At 45.3% G+C, this 16,172-nt stretch overlaps 1 long non-coding RNA gene across 2 annotated transcripts in view; it reads left to right on the top strand.

Annotated features, from left to right (window-relative positions):
• The first annotated feature begins 10,032 nt into the window (after positions 1-10,032).
• Positions 10,033-16,172, top strand: part of LOC138750517 (uncharacterized) — a 909,150-nt gene continuing 903,010 nt past the window's right edge. The window contains exon 1 of one of the 2 annotated variants that reach the window (XR_011349371.1): positions 10,033-10,172. This is a non-coding gene — a long non-coding RNA (uncharacterized lncRNA). Of the gene's footprint in view, positions 10,254-16,172 lie in introns of both variants that reach the window. The other variant, XR_011349372.1, reaches the window with a different exon arrangement.

The following is a 16,172-nucleotide window of genomic DNA, read 5'->3' as shown; positions in this document are numbered from 1 at the left end:
AAGGGGTCAATTAATGTCATTTGAGCAACTGAGAAATAAATATTGTATAACTCATAGCAATCTTTTTTTCTATTTCCAACAAAGAGCATATTTGAAGGATAAGTTAGGACCAACCATGTTGTACTGAAATAGAAATTCCTTCTTGAGGAATTGTTAAAAAAATTACTTCTATGATGTCCTGTTTATTACAATTAGGAACTTTTAAATGAGGAGTTCATGAGTCAAGAGAAATGTGGGAAATGGATCTGAATATTGTATATGATTGGCTAATATGGGCAGATCCATATAAGGATCTCAATGTAAGATATAAATTAGTTCAGTATAATTCTTTATACATCAGTCATATATCAGATGTCAGCAAGGATTTTATCTGAAAGCAGCACCTGGAGTCAGGTGACTCAGGCAGTTGGATTTGAAAAGCTCTACAGGAAGTTGATTTGGCAATAGAGATCATGTGATCCAGGGGAGTTTATTCATTCACTTCAACTCAGAAGTCTGGAACTATTGACCAGAGTTCCACACTGCAGCAGTGAGGAAGGAATTCACAACTAGTTTTTCTTCTACAGCTACTTCTTACACAAGAGAAAATGAATAGAATAAAATCAGAATTATCAGACCAATGTTTTAGGTGTGGTAAAGGTGTAGCAACTTTCTTGCATTCAACTTAGCTTTGTCCTAATGCAAGATCTTTTTGAGGAGAATTACAGATTACAGAACAAATTACAGGAGTTGTTTTTCCGCAAAAATCCAACTTTCTATTCATTAGGAAATATTGAAGGAACAAGGCCCAAATTAAAACTATTCATATATCAGATGAAATTTGTTAAATTAATATTAGTAGTGATGAGGAGACGTATTGCACTTACTTGGAGATCAGATATATTTTTAGGGATGCCAAGATGACATTCAAAAATTCAAAGTTCTGTTCCTTTAGAAAAAAATTACATATAGCTTCAGAAATGTATACTCTATGCTTTTGCAAATTTGTCACCTGAATATTCAAATATTAGGCTTCAATTTGTAATAAGGTCTTTTCCATCCCTCTAGTCATGTGAGATTCTCCTCTAAGTTGTAAAATTTTTATTTAGATGTGTTAGATTTCCTCGCCACCGCAAACTCTGGGAAAGCGGAGGACTGGCACAGGGCACCAGAAAAGAAGACCACACCCCACCAACATCTGAGAAGCAGAGGATTCAATCCACGGGTCGGTGACCATGGAAGCAGACCAGCGAGACGTTCTGCAGCTGAAGGACCCACATAGGTGGCAAGCTGTTCGTGACTTGAGGAGAGTAACACACGCAGGCTGTGGGGTTCTGGGGAAAGCAGTCAAGGAACTCACACCAGGCCGTTGATTGCAAGAGATTGGTTGAACTGGCTAAAAGAGTGTCAGGTTTCAGCCCTGGGATACGAGTGGGTGCGAAAGAGTTCCTAATTGTGTCAGAAGTTCAAAACTGGAGCTCGCAATGCCAATAACTTGGATTGGTCTGTGAGCATTGAAAGAGAATCCACAGACCCTCAGTGACTTGGCCCAGGGTCCAGGGTGGTGGGGGTGGGTGGGGGAAGAGCACGACTCTCTTTTGCTTCTTTCTCTGAGTGCAAGAGGCATTTCAGGCAATTTCTTACAATGGCGAATCTGTCTGCCTCACAGCAGGAAAAAAGCAATTTTGTGTGATATGACACTTTTTCATGACCTGACAGTAAATTGTCTCCTGAAATAGAGAGAGAGGTTCAAGTTTCAAACTATTACAAACTCCACTCACCAGACCTACCTGGATTATATCTCTTCCCACTTTATTTTTGCAAGGACGCCACTGATTTTATCACAACTCCTCTGCTCGATCTGTCCTGTGACAGACTCTATATTTTACATTGTATTTTGATATGTTTTTGAAAGAGATGGATTGTAGGAGTCGTGTAGGCCACAAACAAACACAAACACTTCACAAAACAGCTCTTATTTAAAATGCAAGAGCTTTGCTGATAGTGAGTCATTCAGATGCCAAGAGCTTTTGCAAAGACAAAACAAGGAGACTGCTTTGCTAAAGAATTTCAAAAGCAGATGTTTTTTGAAATTATTGTTTTTAAAGCAACAGATGAATGGACTCAGAAGTTTGGGTGCGGTGCAGTAATCTGGCTGGTTCCAGTTTGCTGTTCTAAGAAGGCCATGTGGTCTTGCAATCAGAGGGGAGAGACCAAATAGGCTTGAGAGAGAGAGAGAGAGAGAGACAGAGAGAGAGAGAGAGATGGCAAGCTGGCATCTTGTTGAAACCCCATTTTGAAAACGGGTTGTGAGTTCTCAGTTCAGCCTGTTGAAAAACCTTGTTGTCCATTCAAGAGGAAATGGCTGGCTAGAAATTGTGTTTCACCTGATATAAGGGAAATAAAAGGAACTCAATGGTGATCTGCAGAAGAGGTTATCATTTGGAAAACCCTGATGGGGCAAGTTTCTTTGGCAAGATACCAAAGTGGCTGATCAGAGGGAATCAGTTTTTGTGTGTCCAATGAGCAAGAAATCCCTCTCTGAAACCAACAAGAGACTTCCTGAGGGGCAACCATTTACTTTTAAGCACCAGAGCTTGGTGATAGACACCGGTGAACTTGTAGGAGTGTCAAAGATCTTTATACACTTTAAATACACCTGCTGTTAGGCTGTTACATTAATAGTGATGTTTGATCCTGTTTTTGTTTAAAGAAAATTAAAAATGATGTTTGTTTAAGTATCCTTTGTCTTGGTGATTTTCTATTGCTGCTTGGTTTTGGGGTCCTCTGGGCCTGTAAAAGTCCCAAGGAGGTTTTCTACTCCAGAACAGCCAAAATGTCTTCAACAAATGCAGATTCCCCCATACTGTAATTGATAAAGTCTGCACCCATATCTCCAATTCTCTTTCTGCCCTTACTCCACCTCCCCTCCAGCAGAACAAGGACAGAATCTCTCAGGTTTCTCAGTTACCACCCATCATCTGCCACATCTGACACATTATCCTTGGACACTTCCAACTTCAGCACCATCCTCTAAACTGCTACATCTAACCCACTCCACTAATATCCTCTTTTCACATGGGCACGTCTTTCTGTGACTCCCTCAATGGCACTTCCCTCTCCACTCACCACTACCTGACACACTCCCCATTGGAACCGCAGAAATTTCCAAACTTCCATTCATCTCCACTCACTTACATCCAAGGTCACAATCAGACCTTCCAGTTGAGGCAGAGTTTCACATGCACCCCATCCAACCTGACCTCCTACATTTGGTAGACTCAGTTGACCTTGATATCACCAAGACCAAATACATTTTGCTAAATTCCTGTGCTCTGTGGATCTAAACATGAGCTTCCTGTGGTCATGACTACTTCTATCCACTCAAGCACACATGTCAAACTCTGGCCCGCGGGCCAAGATATAATAATATTTGGCCTGCAAGATCATATCAAAAATGTATTAGAGGTGGCCAGCTGGCCGCCGCGCCAGTATAGCGAATGCACAGTAACCGCTGTGTCCCAGGGTGAGAGAGAGAGAGAAAAATCCTGGTTCTTGAAAAGTAATGGTGGGTGGTTTTATAAACACGCTGTCATGTCCCCCCGCCCACCCCCCCACCGCAGCGCGACCTGGCCGGTGTCAGGGGAAGCCAAGGCCGCTTCCCAGCGTCCGGATACCCAGTGGCACAGCGTTTCTTGGAGCTGCAGATGGAGTCGGGACGCCGGAGGGAAGAGTGGGGCTCCCCGCCGGGCGATGGGGGCGCCGGCCGCCGTGTGCCTTCCCACCGGACCAGCGGCGGGTGCCAGGAGTACACGTGGAGAGCGAGGCTGGTCGGGCAGGTAGGGTGGAACCCCCCGCCAATCTCAGGAGTGGCGTGGGCTGGATCGGGATTAGCCGCGCTCACCTGCTCCTCTACCGCTGACCGGGATCCCAGCACGGTCCTGAGTACAGAGACTGCCCTGGAAAGGTCCTGGGACACCGGCACGGAAAGGAAAGGGGGTACGGGAGAAACTCAGCAGGTCAAGGGTGTCCGGGTGAAACTCAGTAGGTCAAGGGAGGTCCGGGAGAAACTTAGCAGGTCAAGGGGTGTCCGGGAGAAGCTCAGCAGTCAAAGGGGGATCCGGGAGAAATTCAGCAGGTCAAAGTGGGGTCCGAGAGAAACTCAGCAGGTCAAGGGGGAGGGGTCCAAGAGAAACTCAGAAGGTCAAGGGGAGGGGGTCTGGGAGAAACTCAGCAGGTCAAGGGGGGTCTGGGAGAAACTCAGCAGGTCAAGGGAGGTCTGGGAGAAGCTCAGCAGGTCAAGGGAGGTCCGGGAGAAACTCAGTAGGTCAAAGGGGGATCCGGGAGAAACTCAGCAGGTCAAGGGAGGTCCGGGAGAAACTCAGCAGGTCAAAGGGGGTCCGGCAGAAACTCGGGGGGGGGCCTGACCTCGCCAGGACCGTTGCCCATTCCCCCTCCCTGCCGCAGGCTGATCCGCGACTCATGGTGCATGGAACATATCTCATGGTACATGGAACACAACAGAGAGGACCTACTGCGGACCTCCACCCCCTAAAATGATGGAAATAGAAGAAGATGACAAAATTTTCTTGTTTATTTTCATTGGTGATGACATTGTTCAATGGGTTTATTGTATATGTTGAATGTTTAATGGGTTTGGAGGGGGGTGGGAAGGAAGGAGGGAAGGGAGGGGTGAAAATGGGAAAAATTACACTGTGTATATTTAAGAGGGAAATGTTTGTGTGTATTTTGGTTGGTTCATAGTGTGAAAAATAAAAAAAAAATGAAGTTAAACTGAAGGAATATCTCACATAATAAATTTACCTCACTCGCACAGCAATATCTCACTACAGAATCGACTCACATAAAAAGGTCACACTGTGGAAGTCACGAACAGAACCATCTCACACTAAGCTACACATTTACTTCACAAGGTTACACTGTGGGACTCACTGACTGGAATGTGGAACTCACTCACATAACAAGGTTACACTGTGAAAATCATTCATATCACCAGGTCACACTGTGAAAATCACACATAAAATTTTCAACATCAAACTCGCTTAACAGAACTAGGTCCAACTGAGGAAATCGCTCACATAACAAGTTTACACTGTGGGAATACCTTACATAACAAGGTCACACTGTCGAACTCAATAACATACCAATTTTACACTTTGAGACTCACTAATTTGATAGGTTGACACTGTGGAATTAACTTACATAACAATGTCACACTTTGAAATGCACTGACATCACCAGGTCACACTTTGAAATTCACTCACATAACAATTTTACACTGTGGAACTCACTAACAAAACATTTTCAATGTCGAAATCCAATCAGTTCAGAATGTGGGACTCACTCACATAACAAGGTTAGACGGCGGGTAAAAAATCACATCACCTGTTCATTCTGTGGAACTCATTCAAATGACATAGTTACATTGTGGAAACTCCTTCAATGTTAAAATATGGGAATTTATCACATAATAAGTTTACAATGTGGAACTCACTAGCACAGCAATATCACACTGTGGAACTAATAAGGTCACACTGTAGAAGTCACCAACATAACAAGGTCACACTGTAGAAGTCACCAACATAACAATCTCACACTGTGGTACACATTTACTTAACAAACACTGTGGGACTCATTAACATAACATGGCTGGAATGTGGAACTCACTTACATAACAAGTCGACACTGCAAAAATCATTCATATCACAAGGTCACACTGTGAAAACCACTCACATTACATTTTCAACGTCGAATCCGTTGACATAACAAGGCCAAACTGTGGGACTCACTCACATACCAAGGCCACACTGTCAAACTCAATAACATAGCAATTTTACATTCTGAGACTCACTAACTTGACAGGTTGACACTGTGGAATTCACTTCCATAACAACGTCACACTTTGAAATACTCACATATACTGGTCACACAGTGAAAATTATTCACATAACAAGATTACACTGTGGGACTCATTGACATAACAAGTTTACATTTTTTGACTAACACATAACATGGTTATATTGTGGAATTCATTCACATAACAAGTTTATCCTGTAGGAATCCCTCACATAACAAGGTCATACTGTGAAACTCACTCACATCCCAATGTTACACTCTGAGACTCATTAACTAAACAAGGATGACACTGAGGAATTCACTTCCATAACAATATAACACTTTAAACTGACTCACATAGCAAGGTTAGTGTAATAACCAGGTTACACTCTGGAACTCACTAACATTACATTTTCAATATCGAACTCACTGACACAACAATGTCAAACTGTGGGACACACTCACATCACCAGGTCACACTGCGAAAATAACTCACATTACAAGTTTACACTGTGGGGCTCACTAACATAATGTTAACAATGTGGGATTCACTAAGAAAACAAGATTATACTGTGGAAATCACTCTCATAACATTTTCAATGTCGAACTCACTGATATAACAAGTTCAGAATGTTGGACTCACTCACATGACAAGGTTAGAGAGTGGTTATAAATCACATCACAAGTTCATTCTATGGAACTGTAATGGAAGAATTCGACCAGATTATGCAAGAATGTATACATGCGAATCAGAAGACATAATCTAAATTCCACCATGAGGCCCAGAGATGCAGTTGTATTTTGCTAGTTGCAGACTGTCAGGAGACCTTGAAGACAGATGTCTTGTCTCTTGATTCATTCTGTACCATTGTTATTAAATTAAAAAATGGGTTGGCTTTTTAAAGCTTGAACGCAAAAGGCTGGTCCAGATAGACAACATAAAAACAAGCCCTTCGGCCCCTCTCTCCTGCTGGCCAGGCTGTTGTAATCAGTCCATATTCCTCTCCCCTTTTTCATTCTTTGCTCCCATCCAGCTCATGTTGCCTTGTCAATCTCACGGCCTGTGAGAAGAAGCTATTTCCCTGCCTGGCTGCTCTGCTTTTATTCCTCCACATCTCCTTCCTGATGGCAGGGGGTCAAAGATGCTCTGTGCTGGATATCTATGAGTCTCTTTACAGATCCCATTCCTGCAAACAATCAGGGGACCCTTGTCTTGAGGTTCCACCCATGTTGCCTCTCCCTCAGCACTCTCTTGTCAGAACACAACTGCATCCTCCTTCCCCTCCTCCACCAGGTCTCAGTACCCCGCTGACAATTCCAGTCAGCTGCCATGTCTATACCCTTCCCCACCTAAACCGATGGATCAACCAGCACCTTCTCTCCTCAAGAGTCCAAGGAATCCACTCTCTCGCAATGTTCTGCTATCGAATGACCTGCATCCTCCTTCCCCCTTTGTTTCCTCCCGTTATCAGGCACCTGGATGGACCCCAACCTGTTGAAACTACCCGTGTTCTCTCTGATCTCTCTGTGCCTCTGCCCTCCATCCAGGGGTCTTGGTTGTCATGTGGGGCTGGTGGAGAAAAATACACCAACTCAAGGAGATGGTGAGCACTTTGGAGACCCCCAGCTCCAGGAGACCAGGAGCAGTACAGAGACCCCCAGATCCAGGAGACAGCGAGAACCACAGAGATGCCCAACTCTTATCAATCGGCGAAAACCTGATAACCAGGTGCAAGGTGCAAGATGCAAGGAACTCTCAGTACTGCTGCATGTGGGATAGGTGTGGCCCATCCCCACACCTTCACCCTGGCAATTTCGAAAACAGTCTTCCCATTCATGTGGGGGTCCAAAATGGGTAGAATCTGGAAAAGGACCATGTTCGTCATCAATCAATGGGTGCAAGGGTGTAACCAGCATGGCCATGATTGTGTGTGGCTGTGCGTGGAACCAAAGAGCAAGGGCACCAAAAGCAGCTATGTGCTGAGGTTCTACCTGGCTCAGGTTTTGCAAAAGATTTGTCTGGCCCTGGTGACACACAATGTCCCAGTCAGCAGGACTTTGCCACATCTCCTTCCTGGGAATGGTTTCATCGACAAACAATTTTGACCACAAGGCCATCAGGCAGTGGTCAGCAGAGAATTGCTGACACAGTGACTCTAGGACTCAATGGGATACATAGGGGTGGTTCCCTGAGCAGAGCATCCAGAGACAGAAATCCAGAGCTGCTGGAAGACCAGAAACTCAGTGAAAGATGCCCTTTGGTCTGCCTGAAATCCAGATGGGAGTAGCAAACACGATGACATCTGCCCAAAGCAAAGGGAGGAAGGTTTAGGGGAGATATCAGGGGTATCCACCCAGAGTTGTGGGTGCCAGGAATGCCTTGCCAGGAGTGGTGATGAAGGCCAAAACATTAGGGGCTTTTAAGGGGTTCTTAGTCACATTGAGGGGCTGAGACCAAGGAGGATATTCTCCAACAGCAGAGGGAGGCAGTAACCACAAGATGTCAAAGTGGTGGCAATGAAGCTAAACATAGACCATCTAAGGTGACTGTGCGCCCGTCTGCAGGAATTTGGACTAACTATAAACCTTGCTTCGTGCCAGTTCAGGCTGGAAACGTTCGGCGTCAAATCAACAGGCACATAACTAAACCCCTCCTTAAAAAGGTAGAGGCCGTTCAGTGCTTCTACAAACCTCCCTCCACAGTGAAGGGGGCTGTAGGAATTCACCGCTACGATTAATTTTTATCACCGATTCATACCGGTAGTGGCCCGCATCTTGTGGAGAAAGGTAAAGACATTACCTGGGACAATGATGATTTGTAGGGGTTCCAGAAGGCCAAGGACGCACTGGCCAACGCCACACTTCTGGTACACGCCAGGCCAGAAACACCCAAATTCTCACAGTAGATGCTTCCAGCACAACAGTACGAGGCACACTGGAACAATTCATCGAAGGGCAATGGCAGCCCCTGGCCTTCTTTACCAGACACCTCTGGCCACCCAAACTCAACTACAGCACCTTTGGTTGAGAGCAATATGTGCTGTTCCTGGCAGTCAGGCACTTCAGGTATTTTTTGGAAGGTAGACAATTCAGAGTCTTCATGGACCAAAAGCCATTAACTTTTGCCTTCCATAAAGTGTTGGACCCGTGGTCGGCCAGGCAGCAGCTACTCCTCTCATATGAGTCTGAGTTCACTACAGATATGCAACACATCGTGGGTGATTAACTGCCTCACCTTTCAATCAAGTCTGTCCAGGCCCTGTCCCAGGAAATAGACTATTTCACCCTAGGAAGGTGATGGCAGGAAGACCCTGAGATCCTTGCATGCAGGACAGCAGTTTCAAGGCTCAGGCTGGAGGATGTTGCCATCGAACCTGATAAATAGACGTTCCTCTGCGACATTTCAATGGCAAACCCCGCCTCATCATGCCGGCAGCATGGAGATGACAGTTTTTTGATGAGATGCAAAACCTAACGCACCCAGCGATCAGTCCTGTCAAAATGGCTGTCAGTAGTTTCGTCTTGCAGAGCCTCCGGAAACAGGTTGTCACTGGGCCAAGACCTGAACACTCTGCCAAATGACCAAAATGCAGACATACGTGAAGGCATCACCCCCAGACATTCAACTCATACATACGTGAAGGCATCACCCCCAGACATTCAACTCAGCACCACGTAGGTTCAGCCACGTCTACATTGACATTGTAGGGTCATTACTGGCCTCCCACGGGGCGTTATCTTCTCACCATTATTGCCTGCTCCATGAGGTTCCCCGAGGCGGTCCAGCTGGCTGACACAACCACTTGTGTCCTCCATTAAATTGGAAGCAGTTATAAATATGTAGGAGTGATTGATAATAAATGGTCTCCCTTGTAGTTGGGGTACAATGTATTTCTTGAGATCAGAGGAATCCAGGAGCCAGCACAAAGTGATCCTGTGTTTCCCAATGATTTGATAGTTGGGGTATTAGAAAGTGGATGGGCCGAAGGGTCTTCTGCTCCTTCGACTGCCTCTCTTTTCTGTCCTGCGATGCTGATTGGGTGCGGCTGTGTGTTCCCTCGCTCGCTGATTGGTTGCTTCAGTTGCGCGAGCCAATGGGCTGATTCGGTGAGACTGCTATTGGATTGGAAGCTGAAGTCGGGTTAGATTGATGGGCGGGTTCGCGGGCTGATTGGCTCTTGCTGTGAGGAGGCGGGACTTTGGTTTCGGCGTCGTCTGCTCGGGGTCCGTCGCGTCGAACGGGAAGAAGTTGGCGGCAGCGCCGGGACCTTCCTCAGCCGCGGGGTCCAGGAAAGCGGGCGACCCGCAGCCCGCCGGGCCACATCTGGGATCGGCCGGTACCAGCGGGGTATTTGGTGGAGCCGAGGCGTCGGTGCAAGGCCTGGTGGCGCCAACAGGGCGAGGCCGGAAGCCGCGGGGTAACTGGCAGCGGGAGGGGGAGGGGCAAGAAGGAGGTTTGCACGTGTTTGATTGGTGCATGCGCGGTGGGTTCGCGACTTGGCGTTCGGTTCGCGCATGTGCGAACTGACGGCACTAAGTGAACCTGTTGCGCAAGCGCCATTTGAGTAGTCGCGCATGCGCACGAAAATTAAGATGGCTGCCCCCAGCCGATGGACACTGAGTCACAAAGTTAATACGCACATTTTGGGTCTTACGTGCCCTGTGTCTCTGTTCTCGTTTGTCAAATCATTTGATTTTAAAAATAGGCGCTTAGACTTCAGGGCTCCTCACACGGGGGCAAAACTCCGACTTGCGACCATTGTGGGATCTGTCTGATCCTTTGGGCTCCATTACGGTCGCAAGTCGGGGAGGGCATGTCGGGTCATTGGGTCGCTTCGCAAGGCACGGAAAACCATTCCATTTTCTTTGCTTCCAAATGCTCATAGAATGTGTCTGATTCCATCCGTTTTTCCTGTTATAGAATCACATTCTTCATAAAGTTAGATGATTTTTTAAAAGTTGTGTCACTTGAACAATAATGCTCCAACCCTTCTGATCCTGACGTGTTTAAAATGTAATGTTTCTCAGTTACTTGTTCGAATGCCTTAGTCACATTGAGGGGCTGAGACCAAGGGACTTTGGTGTTAACAATACAGAGTAAAGATTTCACCAATCCTTTTGAATGTATGATCTCTGGGATTTCTGGTTGTGTTTTCTATTTAGGTTGGTGTATCTTGCAGACCTGTTTGGTTGCAGCAAGTAAGAAGTTATCGCGTAGTAGCATTCGCGGCGGCAGCGCTACCAAATAAAGAGACGTCCACAAAAGATAGTGTAAAACAAAGACTGACTTTACTGGTTTAAATTCCCCATGTGTGCTCCCTGGCCCGCCCACTTCTGGTGACGTACTCCTTGACATCCAGCAATGACGTCATTGCATCGTGATGTCACTCTCCAGCCGGCTGGCCGCTGCGCGGAGTGAAGGGCTCCTCAGTCCGCACATGGCGCTTGGCGCGGGTTTCTTCTTGGCAATGAAGTGGAGTCCGTGCCATCTTGGACTGTCTGTGTGTTGCTGCGATTTCGCTTTTTTTTGCTCACCCCGTTGCTTGGCGTGCTACAATCTCAGTGTTTATAACGGGGGAATTCTTTCAGTATTTCATTTACATTTGTTACAGAATTCTTCCTAGATTATCTGTGTAACATTGAAGGTTATGGGTTTTCATGAACAGCAATCATGATTCTACTCATAATTTGGTGACGAAATGGATGGGATACTTTTTTGCTAATGCCCCATGGGAATTGAAATATAGATGAAGTGACAAACTTAGAAAGGTTTGTTTCCCCTTCTTTTTAAGCAGGATGTCCAGATGATTTTCATCTTGCTTGCTGAATTAAAATGTGATTTGTCTGTTCTTATTGGCAGCTGCCATATTGGCATTGCAAGGAGAAATGGGAAATGGGTCAGGTCCTTGGTGGTCCCAGTAATGCAATGGAGAAAGATGTCACAGGGCTGAATGTGGTTTAGGGAGAGAGAAGGTATTAATTTTTAGGAAACATATGTGGCCAGCCACCTATCAATATTTTTTCTCAAATAGAAACTCCTGCTGGTAGAAGCCATTTCCTGCTTTGAACAGGCCCAATGTGATTATCTAAGCAAATATTGTTTCGAGCCCAAAGGACCCCAAAACCCAGCAGCAATAGACATTCACCAAGACAGGTGGTTTTTAAAACAGAAGTTATTTTTAATCAACTTTAAACATGGAAATAGAATGAAACTTTAACTTAACTCTATACTTAACTAACCCAAATTAACCCCCTTCAAATTCTAAGCGCACATATTTGTAATGTTTTTAAATTTCATGAAAAGTTCTTTGGTTCACAGTTCAATCTCACTTCTCCTTCTTCCAAGTTCTCTGGATACAGGCAATTCTTCGGCTGTGCACAGAATGGAACATGTATACATTTCACCAGGTTTTGGTGCTTGAAAGGTAAATGTTTACCGCTCAGGAAGGTTCTTGTAGGGTTTGCAGAGAGTGATTTGTTGATCCAGGATTTCCACAACTGAGGGACCACCATTAGTCACCTCAATGTCTCGCTGATGAAACTTGCCCCGTCAGGGTTTTCCAGATGGTAACTTCTTTCTTTAAGCTACCACAGAGTTCCATTCCTCTTATTCCTTTGTGTGTGTTTGCCGCTACAGATTGGTGATCCTGAAGTTAAGATTTAACGAATTTGAATCATTATGGAAAAGGAGGACATTTCAACACAGCAACAACTGCCGCTGCATTGACAGTTAATGCAGTTGGGCTTCATTTGCCTCCTTTCTGGACACATCAGCCACATATTTGGTTTCTTCAAGCTGAAACCCAGTTTCATTTTTGGTTTAAAACGGCGGGAGACACAAAATTTTGCATGTCGTGATTACATTGGGCGTAGCCACTGCATTGTGAGTAAGCAAGTTTATTGCTCATCCTCCAGCAGAAAACCAGGGCACCAGGTTCCGACAGATTCTTCTTGACACATTGGAACTTACTTGATGAATGTGGATTTGAACATGGGAGGCCAAACTGACAAGAATCCATCAGACCTTATGAATGATAATTTGGCATTGTCAGATGGTCCTTCCCATTGTCTGCTTTTTGAAGCCTTATTTCTGTCAAAACGTCCCGCTCACGTGGCGATACACATTGGTAACATGGATTTTCGCCATCTTCATGACGTGGCTCAAGAGGCTGACAGGCTCTATCGTACTCCTACACAAGAGTCTGCCCCAATACATCCTGTTTCTGTTGCAGAAACATCTCCCGCATCCTACCAAACTCCAGTATCTGCAGTCCAAATCAAGAAAGAGGAACATGCTGATGTACATCGAGAATGGTATTTTTACCATCGCCGCTGGGGAAACTATGCCCATAAGTGCATCCAGCCATGTACCTACTCCAAAAAGAAGTCAGGAAACAAGAGAGCCGTAAGCTGGCATATATACAGGCCTATTGTATCTTCAGGATGATGAGGGTAAGCACAAATTTCTTGTAGACACAGGTGCTGAACTTAGTTTGCCGACGTATTTTGAAAGGACTCAAAAAACAGCACTTGACCCTGAGAGCGGCGAATGAAACTGCCATTCCAAGTTTTGGCACTAGATGAGTCGGAATAGGTGGAACCACGTTCCATTGGAATTGTGTCCTCGCTTCTGTCGCTCAACCTATTTTGGGTGGGGATTTTTTATGTTCCCACAACTTATTGGTAGACATAAAGCGTAGAAAATTCATTTACGTCACCATCTTTCGGACATATCCACTGGCGTGCATCAAGGGGAGAGTTTCACAGCTCGGAGTACATACGTTACACAACGACGCATGTATTGCTCTACTCACTGAATTTCCCCATATTCTCATCTGAACTCCAATGCTTCAAGAATAGTCCATAGTGGGTTTCATTACACAGACACATCAGGTCCACTGGCCCATGCCAGGGCTCGGTGTCTGGTGACTGATAAATTGCGACAGAATTTAAAGCAATGGAAGAATTGGGTATCATCCGATGCTCAATGAGCCCTTGGGCCTCACCTTTGCATATGGTAGCCAAGGAGACAGGCGGATGGAGACACTGCAGCGACTACTGTAGCCTTAATGATGTCACAACACCTGACAGATAACCAATTCCACACATACAGCATTTCGCCGCTCATCTGCAATCATTGCCGCATACTTTCAAAGATTGATTTGGTTAAGGTATATCATCAGATACCGATTCATGAGAATGATATTACCAAGACAGCAATTATTATGCCGTTTGGTCTTTATGAATTCCTCAGAATGCCATTTGGTATGAATGCTGCGCAAACTTTTCAGTTGCTTATGGACGCTGTAGGCAGAGATTTAGACTTTGCATTTATTTATTTGGACAACTTCCTTGTAGCAGTCAAAATGAGCAAGGTCACCACCTCCATTTGCACTGCCTTTTCCAATGGCTCCAAGACTTTGGACTGACAATTAACCTTGAGAAGTGTCAATTTGGCAGGTGAACCATAGAATTCTTAGGGCATCAAATTAAAGCAGATGGCATATCTCCGTTATCAGGCAAGGTAGACGACATCCATAAAATCTCCAGACCTATCACTGTCAAAGGGCTGGAGAAGTTTTTGGGAATGATAATTTTTTTATCACAGATTTATTCCCGGGATTGCTGACATCCTGCAACCCCTGTTTGGCATCATCTCTGCTCCAAACAAAAACATTACCTAGACCTCAGAAGCAGAGGCTGCATTTATATCCGCCAAAGAGGTATTAGCCAAAGCAGCAATGCTTGCGCATCCAAATCCTGAAACTGCTTTTATGCCTCAAGAACAGCTGTGTGCAGTTCTGGAACATACGTCAATGGCCATTATCAGCCCCTTGCCATCTTGAGTCGTCATCTAAGAGCAGCGGAAATGAAATACAGCGCCTTTGATCGAGAGCTATTAGCACTTTATCTGTCTATAAGGCACTTTCGTTATATCTTGTAAGGTCAACATTTCACCATATTCACAGACCATAAACCGCTCATTTTCGCCTTTAGCAAAGTCACAGATCTTTGGTTGGCAAGACAACAACTACATTTGTCCTACATTTCGTAGTTTACTACGGACATACGTCATATTTCGGGAAGGGACAATCTGGTCGCAGATGTGCTCTCTAGATCAAATGTGTGCCATATTCAAGGTGGAGTCAACATTACTGAACTGGCTGCAGCACAATCTGCGGATTCGGATAGACAGGCATACAGTATCGCTATCACTGGACTCGACATTCAACAGGTGGCACCACAACATGACAAACACAATCTATCACACTCATCCATCTGGACTTCAGTCAAAGTAATGTCAAATAAGTACATGTGACATGGGCTGAAAAAAGACGTCACTCAATGGGCCCGATCGTGTATATCCTGCCAATCTGAAAATTCCGCACCAAACCAAGGCACCCCTGCAGTCATTCCCGACAACACGCAGAAGATTAGTGTATGTGCACGTGGATCTGGTTGGACCATTACCAGTATCACAGGTCATGAGGTATATTCTCATGGTAGTTGACCACTTCACACGCTGGCCAGAGGCCATTCCATTACCAGTCAGTAATACTGAGGCATATGCGAGAGCATTCATCTTAAATTGGATTGCTAGATTTGGAGTGCCGACATACATAACCGTGGAGCACAGTTCACTTTGGCATTATGGGCTTCCTTGGCTCATTTTTTCGGTACACAGTTGCACCACACTACTGCGTACCATCCGCAGTCCAATGGCCTGGTGGAACGTTTCCATCATCAACTTAAATTTCACTGAAGGCCTGAAGCACTGGCCCCAACTGGGTCAATGAACTACCTTGGGTTCTATTAGGAGTATGAACAGCTCCAAAAGAAAATCTGTCTACATCATCTGCAGAATTGTTGTTTTGTCTGGCCCTTACAGTTCGAGGAGATATTCACTTCAGAAGCAATTCAGACATGGAATTCCTTCAGCAACTCCGTAAGGGTATTGCTAACAGCAAACCATCCTCCACCAACTGGTATGGCAAACCTCGGCAACAAGTGCCCCAATCACTACTAAACACTGAATTTGTATTTGTATGAAGACAGGTTCCAGGGGCACTGTTACTAAAACCACATGAAGGACCATTTTGTTTGATTAAGAGATATGGAGTGGTATATACATTGGACATCGGAGGGCATCCGCAGCTATTGAGCGTGGACAGACTTAAACCCGCCATACGGACCCTACTTCACCAGTTCAGTGCCATCAACCCAGGCGACATGGACGTCTGCCTAAATCAAGCGTATCTGGCATCTTAAGTTATAGTGACGATTTTGGGGGGTGTGATATAGCGAGTGCACAGCGCGGTATTGTGAACCGCCACTGT

The sequence above is a fragment of the Narcine bancroftii genome, unplaced genomic scaffold, assembly GCF_036971445.1.
Source record: "Narcine bancroftii isolate sNarBan1 unplaced genomic scaffold, sNarBan1.hap1 Scaffold_162, whole genome shotgun sequence".
Taxonomy (NCBI): domain Eukaryota; kingdom Metazoa; phylum Chordata; class Chondrichthyes; order Torpediniformes; family Narcinidae; genus Narcine; species Narcine bancroftii.
This window is presented reverse-complemented; position numbering and strand designations above follow the sequence as displayed.